The sequence below is a fragment of the Puma concolor genome, chromosome E2 (genome assembly GCF_028749965.1).
Source record: "Puma concolor isolate L17-30 chromosome E2, mPumCon1.1.hap2, whole genome shotgun sequence".
Taxonomy (NCBI): domain Eukaryota; kingdom Metazoa; phylum Chordata; class Mammalia; order Carnivora; family Felidae; genus Puma; species Puma concolor.
This window is the reverse complement of record NC_141681.1, coordinates 42329355-42345464: the sequence shown is the minus strand read 5'-3', so window position 1 is coordinate 42345464 and position 16110 is coordinate 42329355. Positions and strand designations below refer to the sequence as shown.

Below are 16110 nucleotides of genomic sequence, written 5' to 3'. Positions count from 1 at the left end.
AGAATTCCAGCTTGAAGGAACTTTAGAAGGAAAGGGTTCACCACCCTCTGGGGGTCCCCAGGTGGGACTGGAACCTGGGTCACAAATGCAGCTAGGATTCTCTCACTCCTCCTCCTCTCTGCATGCTGGCTCTGACTTCTCCCCGGCTTCCTTCCCTTGGACGACAGCGTGGGCTCAGGTAGCACTGGGCTCGTGCCTTCGAAGCCAGCAACCAAGGGCTACGTATGAGGTCCGTCTTCAAAACCGACTTCCTGGTTTGGATCCAGAATTTCCATTTCTGTTTCTACTCATGCCAGTGCGCGCGCCTTTGCGGTCATTTTACTCTGCCGGTCACACACCGGTGCAGCCTGTGCTCCCTCCGTGGGGGCTCTCTGACCGCAAAGAGCAGGAATGTTCCATCTGTGTTCCTTCCAGCCGACAGCGAGACCCCTCTGTGAGAGGTCCGAGCGTCCAGCCAGCTCGTCCTGGGTGGAGACAACGGCAGGAAGGAGGAGTAGGGAATGGTGGCTCCAATGACAAATCTGTTCCCTTCAAGGCTAAGACGTTCTTCTTGGAACAGACATCTCCCCGCTCAGAGTTTGCCAGTTTAATTCAGAATCTGTACTCGTAAAGGAACCTCGAAAGATGCAGATGTCCTGCAAAGGCAATGCAGCGTAATGGTTAACGGCGGACTCTGGAGTCAAGCCGCTTGAGTGGGAACCCCAGCCCCAGCCCGGACTAGCTGCGGGACCTTGAACAAATGAAGTGGTTGAGTTTTCTCATCTGAAAATGGGATTTATAATAGCACCTTTGTCATAGAGTTGTGGTGAGGATTAAATCAGTTAATATATGTACGGTGCTTAGAGGGATCCCTGGCAGAGAAATGATGCCATGTGAATGTTAAATGCAGTAAATACAACAGAGAAGAGGAAATAGAATTAGTGCCTGAGTGCCCTCCATTTTTCTCCTCACCGGAGGGTGTGTTGATTTCCGTCAGCCAGTGGCTGTTCTATCTTTATGTACTGAGAGTGAAGGAATAACTTTGGAGACGAGATAGAGAACCTGGTGTTTAGTTCCTAATTCTCTGGATGGAGACAGTGCCTCTTTTGACCCAATTTAGAAATTCCTGCGCACCACGCAGTAGGTTCTGGACTTGATTGGATGGAACTTTTACATCTCCCCCTTTCCAGGCACACTGTAAGGTGCACTTTGGGGCCCCCTGGTGGTTGAATGGGGCCGTGGCACTATTCTGGCCAATGAGTTGTGAGCAGAAGAAACATGGGCAGAGCATTTATTCCTAGTGTAAGCAACCCCCCCCCCCCAGCCGAAGCCCCTCTCCCTCTACCAAAGTGACCAGCCACATCCCCACAGGACCTTTTCATCGACTGGTCTAGGAGGAGGGACAGCACGATGGAAAGTAGTCAACCTGCTGGATATGTAGCAAGAATGGGAAATAACCATTCGTCGCTTTAAGTCACTGAGAGTTTAGGGTTGTTTGCTTCTGCAGCAGAATCAACTCTATCCTGAAGACATAGAAATTGTGAAGAGAGCATTCCACTTGTATAAGATTACCTTGCTCTCCACTTCCCCGTTTTGGGGCCCAAACCCTCGCCAGAGTGGAATTCGCACAGTGGTGAACACACTGTGGATACCCAGAAGCTGGTGTATGATTGGTGGACGTCATATATTTTATGCTTGAGATTTGCTTCCGTTGGACCTCTAAGGTCTCCACTTAGCTATTATTAGAACATAAATTGGAATAGGCTGCTTTGCGGTGACAAGGAATATAAAAGTTGGTAACTTAGAGGCACTTCATTTTGAAGCCATTCGGACAGCTCCCATTCAGGTGTTACAGCAGAAGAGTTATAAGAAGTGATGGGGAGGAGGGGGCGGAAAGCACATGTGACGAGTTTAAATTCTGCTGGCGTCACCCTGAGGGGACCCCAGCCATCATTTACTACATGATGAGTGTTGAAGGAAGGCAGATGCTTTTTAGCACATCAGTGTCCAGGGATGGTTTTCTTGTAGACTACAGAAGGGGCTGAGTAAGGTCATGGTGTAGTCCATTGTTGGGTGTGGAGCCGGCCAAGTTCAAAGTCATCAATTTTTGTAGTGACTCCTCTCAGCTGCCCTACAAAATGTTTCTTTGCCTGCTACGCACCATCTTCTTAAAGGCTTCCCTCTGTAAAGTCGATGCTCTTACTGCATGTGATTTAAAATTTTTTTTTAATGTTTATTTATTTTTGAAAGCGAGAGAGACAGAGCACAATCGAGGGAGGGGCAGAGAGAGAAGGAGACACAGAATACGAAGTGGGCTCCAGGCTCTGAGCTGTCAGCAGAGGCTGACGCGGGCCTGGAACTCACGAGCCTGGAGATCATGACCTGAGCCCAAGTTGGACACCCAACTGACTGAGCCACCCAGGTGCCCCTGCATGTGGCTTTTAATAAAGACCATGTTCCTAAGAGCAGTGAAAGGTTGGAGAAGAAGCTGGAGAGGCAGCGTGATCAGATTTGCATTTAGAAACAACTCTGCAGTGTGGAGGCTGGATGGTGGACTCAGGAGTAGGTGCAGACAGACAGAAGGCTGCTGTAGAACTCCAGGCAAGAGGGGATACTAGTCTGGTAAAGAGGATTCTAAGTTGTGGTGAAGAGGGAGAAGTGGATGGATACCAGAGATGCAGAGGAAGGAAAGTGACTTATGGGTACATTGGATCCTGGGAACAAGGATGGTCATAGGGTTTCTGGCTTGGACAAAAGGATGGATGAAGGCACCATTCACAGAGCTGGATGCGGTGGGTTGCATGTGACCTGTGAATGGGATCTCATTTGGACAAAAGGTCTTTGCAGGTGTAATTAAGTTAGGATCTTAATTTTTTTTTTGAATGTTTATTTTTGAGAGAGAGACAGAGACAGAGCATGAGCGGGAGAGGGGCAGAGAGAGAGGGAGACACAGAATCCGAAGCAGGCTCCAGGCTCGGAGCTGTCGGCACAGAGCCTGACATGGGGCTCGAACCCACCAGCCGTGAGATCATGACCTGAGCCGAAGTGGCACACTCAACCGACAGGTGCCCCAAGTTAGGATCTTAAGATGAGCTCCTCCTGGGTTTTCCCAGGTCCTTCTACGAGGAGGGCAGAAGGAGATTTGAGACATGTACGGAGGAGAGGAGAAAGCCACGTGACGATGGAAGGAGCAGCTGTAAGCCGAGAGCGCGCTGGAGCCACCTGCAGTGGGAGGAGGCAAGGAAGGATTGTCCCTCCTTCCCCGCCCCCAGCCCGATCTAGTCTGTGGAAGGAGGCTTGATTTCGGACTTCTGTCCTCTGAAGCCATCAGGGAATAAACTCCTATTGTTTTAAGCCACCAAATTCGTGGCTTTGTTACAACGGCCCCCGGAAACAATACACTCTGCACTAGAGAACACTGAAAAAGAAACAGGTTGGTGGAAGAATTAATGAGCCTGGTTTTGGAAATGTTGAACTTGAAATGTTGAGACATCGGGGAAGAGACGTCACACGGGCCAGCACGGATGCAAGTCTGGGCTGGAGCAGCCAGTCTGTGAGCCAGGATGTGGAAGGGCACCAAGGGAGAGGAAACGCAGAGTGAGAAGGGCGGCCCTAGGACCACGGCCTGCAGGACCCCAACACGTGAAGGAGTAGTAGAAAATACACCTGCACAAGAGCTGGAGAAGGGGAGGCCAGAGAGGTAAGAAGACTCAGAATAGCACGGTCTTAGAAATAGAAGGGAAGGGGTGTTTCAGAAAGGATGGAGTGGTGCCAGCGTTTGAAATGAAGAGAACACGGGGCACCTGGGTGGCCCAGTTGGTTACACGTGCGACTTCGGCTCAGGTCACGATCTCACCATTGGTGGGTTCGAGCCCGGGCTCTGTGCTGACAGCTCAGAGCCTGGAGCCTGCTTCGGATTCTGTGTCTCCCTCTTTCTGCCCCTCCCCCACTTGCTGTCTCTCTGTCTCTCTCTTTCTCTCTCTCTCTCTCTCTCAAAAAAGAAAAAAAAAAAAGAGAACACAAAGATTTAAAATGGTCACTAGATCTCATAAAGTCGTTGGTGACACCAGCAAGATCTCTGCTGGTCAAGTAATGCTGCCATCTTGCAGCGGTTTGAAAGTGACAACAGGCAGGCCCTCTGCGGGGAGAGAGAGGACATTCGGACCATTAAATAAAGGTTCGAAAGAGATAGATGTTGGAGACAGAGGATAAGTGAGGGTTTAGATTGGTTTGCGGTTTTTGTTTGTTTGTTTCTGCGGGAAGAGTCCTGAGCACGTGGAAAAGCTGACGGAGAAGATCCCAGCTGACTTGAGGGGCTGACTGTGTAACAAAAGAGGGATAAGCGATTATGCCGGCGTCCTGAGAGGAAAGATCCAAACGGGAACCACACCACAGGTGGAAGGAAGGAAGGGCAGCTCCTGCCACAGGAGGAAAGCACAGTAGGTTGGTGGTGCAGAGGAGCAAGGAGGAGAGGAGAACGTTCTCGGGCCGAGGCTCCTGTCCTCTCTGTGAAATAGGAAGTGAGGCGTGGGAGGCCCCCAGTGAGGCCTCCGGGCGCTGTGGGCCCGTCTGATCCCTCCCTGGAGTGTGGGCTGCACCTAGTGACTCGCTCCCACCAAATACAGTGTGGGAGGGTAATGGCTGCCACTTCCGACGGCAGGTAGTCTACAAGGGGGGGGCTTCTGTCTCCGACTCTGTCACGTGCATGTGCACTTGAGGAAAGCCAGCCACTGTGTCGTAAGCTGCCCTGTGGAAAGGCTCACACGGCGAGGAACTGAGGGCGACTTCTCGCCAGCAGCCTGCAAGGAGCGCAAGACTGACAAAAACCATGGGATCGAGCGCGGAAGAGGATCCTACCCCAGGAGAGACCTTCGGCGGAGACCACGGACCCCGACAGCTTGGCTGAAACCTCGTGAGCCCTTGGCCGGGGGCGTCCAGCTAATCCAGGCCTGGGCTCGTGAAGGACAGAAACTATGAGACGACAAGGTGATTTTTATGTGTTAAGCCACTAGGTTTTAGGGTCATTTGTTACACAGCAATAGATAACTGCTACACAGTTTTATCTCCTGGGAGTGTAGGATGGAGTGGGGGCAGGGGGGCGGCGGTGGTGGCTAGAAGTTTAAAGAGGGGAGACTTGAAGGGTGCCTGGCTGGCTCAGTCGATAGGCCTTGCGGCTCTTGATCTCAGGGTCGTGAGTTTGAGCCCCACGTTGGGGGTAGAGTTTACTTAAAATAAAATTAAGTTTAAAAAAAAAAGAGGGGAGACTTGAAGTGGTTGTGCAAAGTGAGACAAAGTGTAACACAATCGGATTTCTCGGCTGTAAGGAGATTCCATATGTGCTTAGCCATCACGGCTTTCGGGTCGAACCAGCTTGCCATGTCGGATATCATGGGTTGCTATTAAGTTTTTTCTAACGGGAACTTCTGTTATGCCTTGGTGGGCCACGGGAAATACAGCCCCCTTAGTCCTTCCATGACATCTTTAGGGACATCTATTCAGTCAGCACATTCGCTGAGGACCTATTATGTACCAGACCCTCTTTATTCATCAAGAAGTACTATGGAGTGTCTAACCGGTGCCAGGCATTCTGGATTCTGGACACCATTCTAGCATGGGGCATGGAAAATAGCTCAGAAAGCAAGATGGTAATGCATGCTAAAAAGAAAAGGAGAATAAGGGATAAAGTGGGGGGGAGGGCGGTCTTGTGTACTCGGGGGCCAGGACAAACCACAGTGGGATCCGGAAACAGACAAAAGAGCAGTGAACAAGACAAAGTCCTTGGCCTGCTGAAACTTACATTCTAGAAGAGGAAACAGAAAATAAAACAAGCCAAGCGGACTCGTAGGCGCTGAGCCATGGCAGGGGACCGACTTGGGCTGAGCAGGGTGGGCCTCTCCCAGAAGGCGGTGTCTGAGCAGAGGTGAGTGCAGCGGGGGAAGGAGCCGGCAAGTGAGAGGGAAGGTAATCACAGGTGGAGGGGTTGGCCCGTGGAAGTGCTCTTGGATGGGGCCAGGCTCGGAGGGCTCCCGTGGTGGCCAGTGCTCTGGGAAGTCAGATTTGCACTGCGCTAATGGCGCGAGGCGCTTCAGAGTGGTCGTGGAGTAGGAAGAGGGGGGCAGAAGTGTCTATGCCACATGAGGGGTAAACATTTTATACCATAGTGTGAAAAGAATAATCACACGAGCCAGGCTGCCTTTTAAGAAGTGTCGAAATTGCATTAATAACAGCAATAAATATTTATTAGGTGCTTAGTCCGTGCCTGGCACTGTTCTAGGAGCTTTAAATTATTAACTAATTTAATCCTTTCAAAAACCTTATGGGATGAGACTATTGATCTAATCTATTTACAATTCAGGAAACTGAGACACAGATAGTGTGCCCAAGGTCACCGGGACCTTGCTGGCAAGAGACCACGCAGGGCAGAATCCTTCACCATTGCGCTGCCTTCCTCCAAATCTCTTGGGATAATATTAGAAAATATTAGCAAATAATGTGCATTATAACTTTGAGGGAGTGCATTATATATGTGAAGGGAAACCTAATTTCAAATGTCTTAATGTAACAAGTACTGTTAGATTCTTGGTAGTCAGAAGGCAGCTTAGATTTTCCAGACGACTCACTACTTGTTTTGTGTTAGAATTCTTAAAATATCACACGCTGAGTTTCCATATTACCCTAAAAGATTAGGTTATTAATGGGCTAATGATTTATGTCGAAATCTCAGCTAATATGCTGAATCCTTTAAAATACTGCCAATCTGGAAAAACTCAAACTGAGCATGGATGGCAGTAATTCTTTATGCTTTATAGTTTTTGCTGTTACCTATCAGGTTCCAGTACCGTGCATTTTATTTTCTTGGTTAGTTTTGAGCTCAGTCTGTTAATGACTGATTTTCATTTAACTTAAAAAAAAAGAAATAGACTTCACTTTTTTCGAGCCGTTTGAGGTTCATGGTGAAAGTGAACAGAAAGTACAGATTTCCCATATGCGCCTCCCCTGGCCAGCACCCCCTCCCCCTAACACCGTCCCCCTCCCCCCACCCCCCGGCTTCCTCAGCCATCAACATCCCCCACCAGAGAGGTGCGCTTGTTACACAAGGTGAACCTGTACCGACACATCACCACCACCCAGGGATCACCCTGGGTCCATAGTTTACATTGGGGTTCAGTCTTGGTGTTGTGCATTTGTGGGTTTGGACAAATGTGTAATGACAAGTATCCACCATTACGGCATCATGCAGGAGTCTCACTGCCCTAAACCTTCCCTGTGTTCTTCCTATTCATCCTTCCTCCCCACCTGCTTTCTGGCAAACACGGATCCCTTTTGCTGTTTCCGTAGTTTTGCCTTTTCCAGAATGTCATATAGTTGGAATCATACAGTATGTAACCTTTTAAGACTGGCTTCTTTTTCTTAGTAACGTGCATTAAAGTTCCTCCATGTTTTTTATGGCTTGATAACTCATTTCTTTTTTTTTTTTTTCGTTTTCTTTAATTTTTTAATGTTTATTTATTTTTGAGAGAGAGACAGAGCACGATCTGGGGAGGGGCAGAAAGAGAGGGAGACACTGAATCCGAAGCAGGCTCCAGGCTCTGAGCTGTCAGCACAGAGCCCAACGTGGGGCTCGAACCCATGAACCATGAGATCATGCCCTGAGCCGAAGTCGAATGCTTAACTGACTGAGCCATCCAGGTGTCCCAATTTTATTTTATTTTTAGACAGACAGAGAGAGAGAGAGCACGAGCAGGAGAAGGGCAAAGAGAGAGGGAGAGAAAGAGAGAGAATCTCAAGCAGGTTCCCCACTGTCAGCATGGAGCCTGATGTGGGGCTCGAACTCATGAACTGCGAGATCATGACCTGAGTGAGCCAAAACCAAGAGTCAAATGCTGAACTGACCGAGCCACCCAGGTGCCCCTCTTTTTTAAGAAGCCTCCCTCCACGAGCAACGTGGGACTTGAAATCGCCACCCTGAGATTACAAGTCACGTGCTCTACTGATGCAGCCAGCCAGGCACCCCAACAGTTCACTTCTTAGCGCTGAATAGTCTTCCATTGGCTGGATGTGCCACACTTGATGTCGGTTGCTTCCGGGTTTTGGCAACTATGAATATAGCTGCTGGAAACTTCCACGCACAGGTTTGTGCGTGGACCTAAGTTGCCGACACATCTGGGTAAACACCGAGGCGCGTGTGCGCTGGGTGGTGCGGACTGGGAGGCAGAGAGAGCGGCCCACTTTGGAGTGACACCCTGCGTTAGGAGCAGGACACCGGGTAAGGGGAGTAGCTTCTGGTCTTCCCAGCCTGCCCTTCCTGGTATGGAACCTCTGCCTATAAACAGGGCCTGGCGTTTTGTGTGCCGTCCTGAGCCTCCACCCTCTTGGCCACGCTTGCCTGGAACTTCAACTCTGCAACCTGTCACTGGGGCCGCAGGTGAGAAATCCTGGTGAGCTGCCCCTCCTGGAAAGACACGCGGCAGGAAGGGAGCCGGAGGACAAGGGGCCCCGCGGTCTTGGCGGCACCTGTCTGGAGCAGCTTCTGTCACTCTGAACTGGGAGGGAGGAGGGGGAACCGGCTGTGGCTCAAACGCCAAGTTTCAATAGATTTTCTCGAATGAATCTTTGTTTTCTGTAGGCCCTTAAGATAATCCCCTTAAGATACAGGTAAGACTTTAAAAGGTTGGTTTTTAAAAATAACGTTCCCAGTTATGCTCGTGTCACTGAGCAGCAGGTTCGCAGATTCCTCCTGCTGCCACTGTGGGATTAGAACCCTCTGGAGAGGTTGTTAATAACAAATGCAATTTTATGAAGACACTGATTCTCAAAGTATGGTACATAGCTACGTCTGCATCCATCCATCTGTCTATCATCTATCAATATCATCTGTCTATCGAGAGGGAGAGAGAAATTGCTCTAAGGTTTACACTATGCATCTTTACACCTTCAAATAATACTATATCACTTCAGGTGAATTATAAGAACCTTACAACAGGTGGAGACATGGGCGGAGAAAGAGCAGTAAACGGAATATGTTATGGCAAAGTAGAAAGACCAACAGCTAAATATTGGAAGAGAAAGAAGAAAGGGAAAAGTAGGATATGATCACTGATTGGTGAGTAGATAATGGGTGAGAATCAACATGTATCTTTATTTTTTTATTTTTTAGGGGGAGAGAGAGAGAGAGAGAGAGCGCATGTGAGCAGGGTAGAGGGGCAGAGAGAGAGAGAATCTAGGCAGGTTCCACGCCCTGTGCGGAGCCTGACATGGGGCTCGATCCCATGACCCTGGGATCGTGACCTGAGCTGAGATCCAGAGTCAGACGCTCAACTGACTGAGCCACCCAGGCACCCCGACACAAATCTTTAAAACTGAGGTACTGGATAGCAAAAGTTCAATGAGTTTTTCTCACTTATGCCTAATAAACAGCACCAAAGGTACAAACACCAAGGTAACCAGTGGACCCAAAGGTAAGTTTTCCTAAATATAGAAAATAATTTTAGAAGCTGACACACCACATAATGAAACACAGTAAATACGATACAGTAATAACAAAACAACATGAAAGCATTAGACAAAACATATCAGTAAATGTTAATGAGTTTAATTTGACTAAACAACTATTAAAAAGAATGAGTAAAATCTGAGAAGATACGGGATGATTTCTAGGATATACTGTTACACAAAAAGCAAAGTGCAAAAGAATATATACTCACTTTGTGGAAAGAAAAATGGAAAATAAGAAAATATACATGCATCTACTTGTTTTTGCAAAAAGAAACAAAGGATAAACCAGAAATTTGTGAAATGGATTGTGTACAAGGAGGGCAGAGTGGGATGGAAGGGGTAATGGAGGGACTGACGCTTTTCTGAGTATACTGTTTTGATTGTTTTTGACTTTTAATGTTCTCAATGTTAAATAATTAGATGAAGTGGGGGGAGTAGAATTAATTCAAGTTACATTTAAACATAGTACTTTGACTATATACCCTCACTTCAAAAAAAAAAAAAAAAGGAGAAGAAGAAATAATAAAAGAAATGCAGGGGTGCCCTGGTGGCTCAGTCGGTTAAGTGTCCGACTTCAGCTCAGATCATGATCTCGCGGTTCATGAGTTTGAGCCCGTGTCAGGCTCTGTGCTGACAGCTCGGGGCCTGGAGCCTGCTTCCGATTCTGTGTCTCCCTCTCTCTCTGCCCCTCCCCTGCTGTGTTTTCTCTCTCTCTCTCTCTGAAAAATAAATAAGCAAACTTAAAAAAAAAAAGAGATGCAAAATATTGAACTCTTTTGAGTAGGTGTGATTTTTTTTTTTTACATTTATTTATTTTTGAGAAACAGAGTGAGACAAAGCGTGAGCGGGGGAGGGGCAGAGAGAGAAGGAGACACAGAATCTGAAGCAGGCTCCAGGCTCCTAGCAAGCGGTCAGCACAGAGCCCGATGTGGGGCTCGAACCCACAAACTGTGAGATCACGACCTGAGCCAAAGTCGGACGCTCAACTGACTGAGCCACCCAGGTGCCCCTAGTAGGTGTGATTTTCATAATGATTTATAAGAATAGCAATTATGAAACTATTTTGTGACTTAAGAAAGACATTAAAAAATATTTTTTTCTATTTTAGAGAGAGAGAGCACGAATGGGAGAGAGGGGCAGAGGGAAAGAGAGAGAATCTTAAGTGGGCTCCACGCTGCTGAGCACAGAGCCTGATGCGGGGCTTGATCCCACGATCCTGGGATTATGACCTCAGCCAAAATGAAGAGTCAGACACCCAACTGAGCCCCCCACCACCAAAAATTTTTTAAAGTAGTCTCTACACCCAACATGGGGCTCGAACTCATGACCCTGAGATCAAGGGTCATCTGCTGTGCTGAGCCAGCCAGGCGCACCTATTTTGTGTGATTTTGAATTGATGGTATTGGGAGCCAGGGTTCCCGATGTGGAAATAGGGAGATATAAATAGAGATTTTTTATTTAGAGAAGTCAAGGAAGAATCTTGTGGAGTTGCATCAACGCAAACTTAGGTGTGTGCATATGTGTGCGTATATGCATGTATGTATCCACGTGGATGCATACACGTGTACAAATGTTGTGCTTGCATGTATGTCTCTGTCAATTTCCTCACATCGTCCACCAAGATGCCTAGAACCCCAGGACACTTAATAGCAATGAGCCATCTAGCATTCAGATTTCGATTTCTAAATACTATTTCCCACTAAAATGGTGAGGGCTTCTTGGAGAAATGGTTGATTACAGGGCTAGAGAAGGGAATATACGAAATAAGCATGGGAGGTCTTGTACCGGAAAGAGAGGAAAGGCTAAGATAAATGATGCAAAAAAGACACGAGAGCCAGCTTGAAGGACTCCCACTGTTCAAATCTGGGAGAATGTGAACATGGCAGTAATAAGATCAGTGATGGGTGGTAAATCTAATAGGAGGAGCTGGGCTTGGCGAAGCACAGGGGTTTTGATCTCAAAATCTGTCTCCACACACCACTTAACTACTGATCCTCTTGTAATTAATAACTATATAGTAAGTAATTGGGCAACCTTAATTAAGTGATCAAAGTCGGTACCCCCAATGTATCGATCCATGATTACATTAAAATCTAAACAGACCTACCACTCCTATTAAAGGGAAAAAAATAATCAGAATGGAGATCCCCTCCAGCTACATGTTTATGAGACATACCACAAATATAGGAATACAGAAGAGTTCCAGGAAGAAGGGTAGAAATACATATATTTCTACATGCAGACTACTGGTATGGCTCTGCTAATGTCAGACCAAGTGAGCTAAGGCAGTTAAGCACTCCTTAGACATTAAGTGGAGCATTTCACAATGTTAAAGAGGTTTGTCCACCATTAAGTAATAGCAATTCTAAATCTTAATGTATCCAATAGCTTTGCTTCAAGACATATAAAGCAAATTAATGGGACTAAGCCAAGAAATATGCAAATCCATAATCACAATGGGAGGTTCTAACACCTTTCTCAACAACTGACCACAAATAAGAAATAATAAAGAAATAAGTAATTATATAAGTATATATAAGATATATAAAATATAAAAATTAAATTTGGCCTAATTAATAAACATTAGAGCAGTGCACCCAATCATGACATAATAGATCTCCTATTTAAGTGGATAGATAGTCTGTCACCAGCAGGTTTGGTTATTTTTGCCGACTGTTGGTTTGAATGCCTGGATAATTTTTGAGTGGAACTTCCACATCGTACAATCCTCTTGGAACGTATGGTGGATCAGTTTCTTGAGGTGATAGCGAAAAAGGAAAGTTAGCTTGCCAGGCATCATGGCTCATGCTCTCATTCCGTTTCTCTCCCTGGGAGGAGTCGGCTGACTATAGCTCACTGAATATTATTTAATCAGATGACCCTTACCTCCACCGCGGAATCCAATGCAACAAGCCTTTATGACACACTCATTCTAAGCGTCCATTGGGAACTTGAAAATGAAAAAGAAATAGCCCTGTCCTCAGGAAGTTGACAGCACAGGGAGAAGGGTAGAAACGTGTGTAATTGACCAGCATTCAGGGTGGTAAGTGCCATGAGAAACAGGTGGAAAGGGTGTTATGAGAATAAAGAACATGAAAAAAAGATGTCTGCCTCAAGAAAACCAGACTCGTGAGACCTCTTGGCCTTCATTAGCGTCTTCATCAGGGATTATTTGGTTATAAAGAATGGACACTCACATTAGGTCAAGTCAAAGAAATAGTGTATTGGAAAGGTAACGGGTGCTTCACGGAACCCAAGAACAGTGAGGGAGGCCAGCCTCAGAAGGGGATGTGAGTAGGTGCTGGCAGTGTGCAACTTTGGAGTTCTCTTTCCTCTGGGGGGGGGAGGGGGGGATGGGTAGGGAACGACACATGGCTTCTTCTCACTACTTCTTTGTGTCTGCTTCTCGCATTCAGCAGGCTGGCTTTGTTTGCTTTGGCATGCACACAGCTGCTCCAGTCTTGTGATTTGGTAATGCACGTTGCCACCAGAGAGTGATCAGGGTCCTTAAGTCTTATGCCAAAGGCCAAAAGAAGAGTCTGGGTAAGATTCTTTGGGGAAGACAGCTGTGGGCAGGGATCATGAATGTGGTCTCCTGCCTATTAGGCAGAGGCTGAGGGGACAAACTCTTTGGGAAGGAGATATGGGCCATGCAGGCAACACACACTTGCTACAGATGGGCAGGCCCTGGGTTTGCAGGGTCTCTGTAGGGCTGTTACAGTCATGACAGTGGGAGAAAAATTACTTATTTTCACAGCTTCTCCCTTGAGCTTGTCAAGATAAATCTGTGGGCGAATAAAGGCTACATGCATGGCATCTCTGTCAATTTTAGCCGAGACTACCAGTGTTCATATGGATTCCATGAAGGATGGGATTACCAATAAAATGATACATGCAAAGTACCAAGGATGGTGCTAGACCTGTAACAGGAACTTGAAAATGGACGTGCATTTCCAGCATTAATTCCCACCTTCTCTCTTCCCAATAATACTCTGGTTTTCCTAGCCATGTGATTTACGTGGGGTTGGCCTCACATTCAACTCCAGAGGGAGAAATTGGCCTAAATTGTCAACATAACTCATCCCTCTGGTCTTAGTGATTGGCTGTAAGGTGGACACATGAAGGAGGTCACGTCAGAAAGATTCTCTGAGACCTTTGAGTTATCTGGGAAGTATGCTCTCTCCCCTCTGAACCTGGACCATGGAGCATATAGACCTTGAGAGCAGCTGGCAGCTATTCTAGAAACAGGAACAAGTCTGTGAGAATGGAGGGAGTATGTTAATACTCACTGAAGCAGAGCAGTGAACTGGGCAGAGACACACACACGTCCTGGACACACTATTGATTAAGCATCTCACCTTTCTTCTTTTTTTAATTTTGAGAGAGTGAGAGAGAAGGGAAAAAGGGCAGGGGGAGAGAGAGAGAGAGGGAGAGAGAATCCTAAGCTGACGCCACGCTCAGTGCAGGGCCCGATGTGGGGCTCGATCCCATGAACCTGGGATCACGACGTGAGCCAAAATCAAGAGTCAAAGAAGCAATTTATTGGAAAGGTAACAGGGGTGCTTGATGGAACCAACTGAGCCACCCAGCACCCCGACATCTCAAATTTAACATGCAAATCCATAACACTTGATTCCTGTTCCTGTAAAAAGGCCTGCTCCTTCTCCATATGTTAGGTCAGGATAAGCAAGGTTGAGGTACAATAACAGTCTTGAATCTCAGTTACTTAAAACAGAGGTTAATGTTTAAATTGCATGTTGAATGCAAATTAGCAGGAAGTTCTATGTTCCACGTCACCCTTCCTCCAGGACCCAGGCTGATGGAGAAGCAGCCACCATCTGGGAGAGAAAGAATCTTGAGGATTTTGAGCCATTCTGACCAGAAGTGACACATCCCATTGGCCAGAACTAGTCATAAGTTCACATTCAACCAGAAAGAGGAAGGAAGAGAGAACCAGAAATACTTGTTGAACACCAATAATGACTCCCAGGCCAATCCTCTCCATCTCAAGAAAAGGCACTACCATCATATACCCAGTTACCCAAGTTAAAACAAATCGAGGTGTTACCTTTGATCTCACTTTCCCTTATTCCCAGTGTATAACCCTCTAGCAAGTTCTATCAACCCTGGTTCTCTTCCTTCTTCGCCCCTATCATTCTGCTCCCCAAACCATAACCTTTTACTTGGATGACTGAGAGACCCTTAATGCAATCTTACCCTCTGCCCACCCAAGTCTAATTTCCACACAGCATCTGTGGTAGGCTGAATCTGTCCCCGTCCCCAATCTCCACTTCCGAATCTTCAGAACCTGTGACTCTGTCATGTTACTTGGGAGAAGGGTCTTTGCAGATGTGACAAAAGTTACAAACCTTGAGATGAGGAGATCACCCCGTCTTTGTTGGTGGGTCCAATCTAATGCTACATGCCCTTAAAAGTGGAGAACTTGGGGCGCCTGGGTGGCGCAGTCGGTTGGCGTCCGACTTCAGCCAGGTCACGATCTCGCGGTCCGTGAGTTCGAGCCCCGCGTCGGGCTCTGGGCTGATGGCTCAGAGCCTGGAGCCTGTTTCCGATTCTGTGTCTCCCTCTCTCTCTGCCCCTCCCCCGTTCATGCTCTGTCTCTCTCTGTCCCAAAAATAAATAAACGTTGAAAAAAAAAAATTAAAAAAAAAAAAAAAGTGGAGAACTTCTCCCAGCTGTACTTAAAAAGATACAGCGGGGGGGGGGGGGGGGGGTAAGAAGAGGTGCAGCAGGTGGGTACCCGATCCCTGTTGCTGGTCTGAGAGGTCGAGGGCTGTGTGCCAGGACCCCGGGAAGGCTTCTAGGAACTAAGGATGGTCCCCAGCTGAGAGCAAAGAAACGAGAACCTTGGCTCCACAAACACCTAGAAATGAGTTCTGCCAGTGATCTGAATGAGGCTGGAAGTAGACTCATCCCCCCAGTCCTCAGAGCGGGGCTAGTTTTCCTCCTCATTAGACTCCGGGCAGAGACACAGCTGAGCCATGCTGACTTCTGGCTACAAGATGGAGAGACAATATATCTGTAATGTCTTAGCACAGGAACTTTTGGTATTTGATATGGCAGCAATAGAAAATGAATGAATACAGCATCCACCGCCATGTTTTATGAAACATAAATAATGCCACTACTCTGCTCAAAATCCTCCAGTGTTGTTCTATCACATTTGGAGTAAAATTCAACCTATTTACTGAGGCACATTTGGTCTGACTTCTGCATACTTCGACTCCTCTCTCCCTTCCCCATATTCTTATTTCTGACCCTTAATTGCACCAAGCTCCTCCCACTTACTTGCAACCCTTCTCCCCTTGGGTTTTAGCATGGCGACCTTCTTGCCAGTCAGCTTAGAGCCCAAAGGTCTGGGAAGCCTTTCTGAGCACTTAGAACCAAGTAACCACTGAGTTACACTCTGTCACAGTGCCTTATTTTAATTCCCTTCAAACATTTGGCATTTTCTTATGTGTTTGTCTGTTGTCTGTATCCTCCACTAAAACGTGAGTTCAATGAGCCTATGGACCTTGTCTGTCTTGTACACTGATGTGTTCCCAGGGCCTAGAGGTCTCAATAAATATCGCGTGAATGAATTCAGTCAGTCGGACATTAGATTAAGTCTTACCTGAA

At 47.0% G+C, this 16110-nt stretch overlaps 1 long non-coding RNA gene across 1 annotated transcript in view; it reads left to right on the top strand.

Moving 5' to 3' along the window:
* The window catches only part of LOC147573509 (uncharacterized), an 83890-nt gene that overhangs the window by 60546 nt on the left and 7234 nt on the right, over positions 1 to 16110 (top strand). The window lies entirely within an intron of this gene.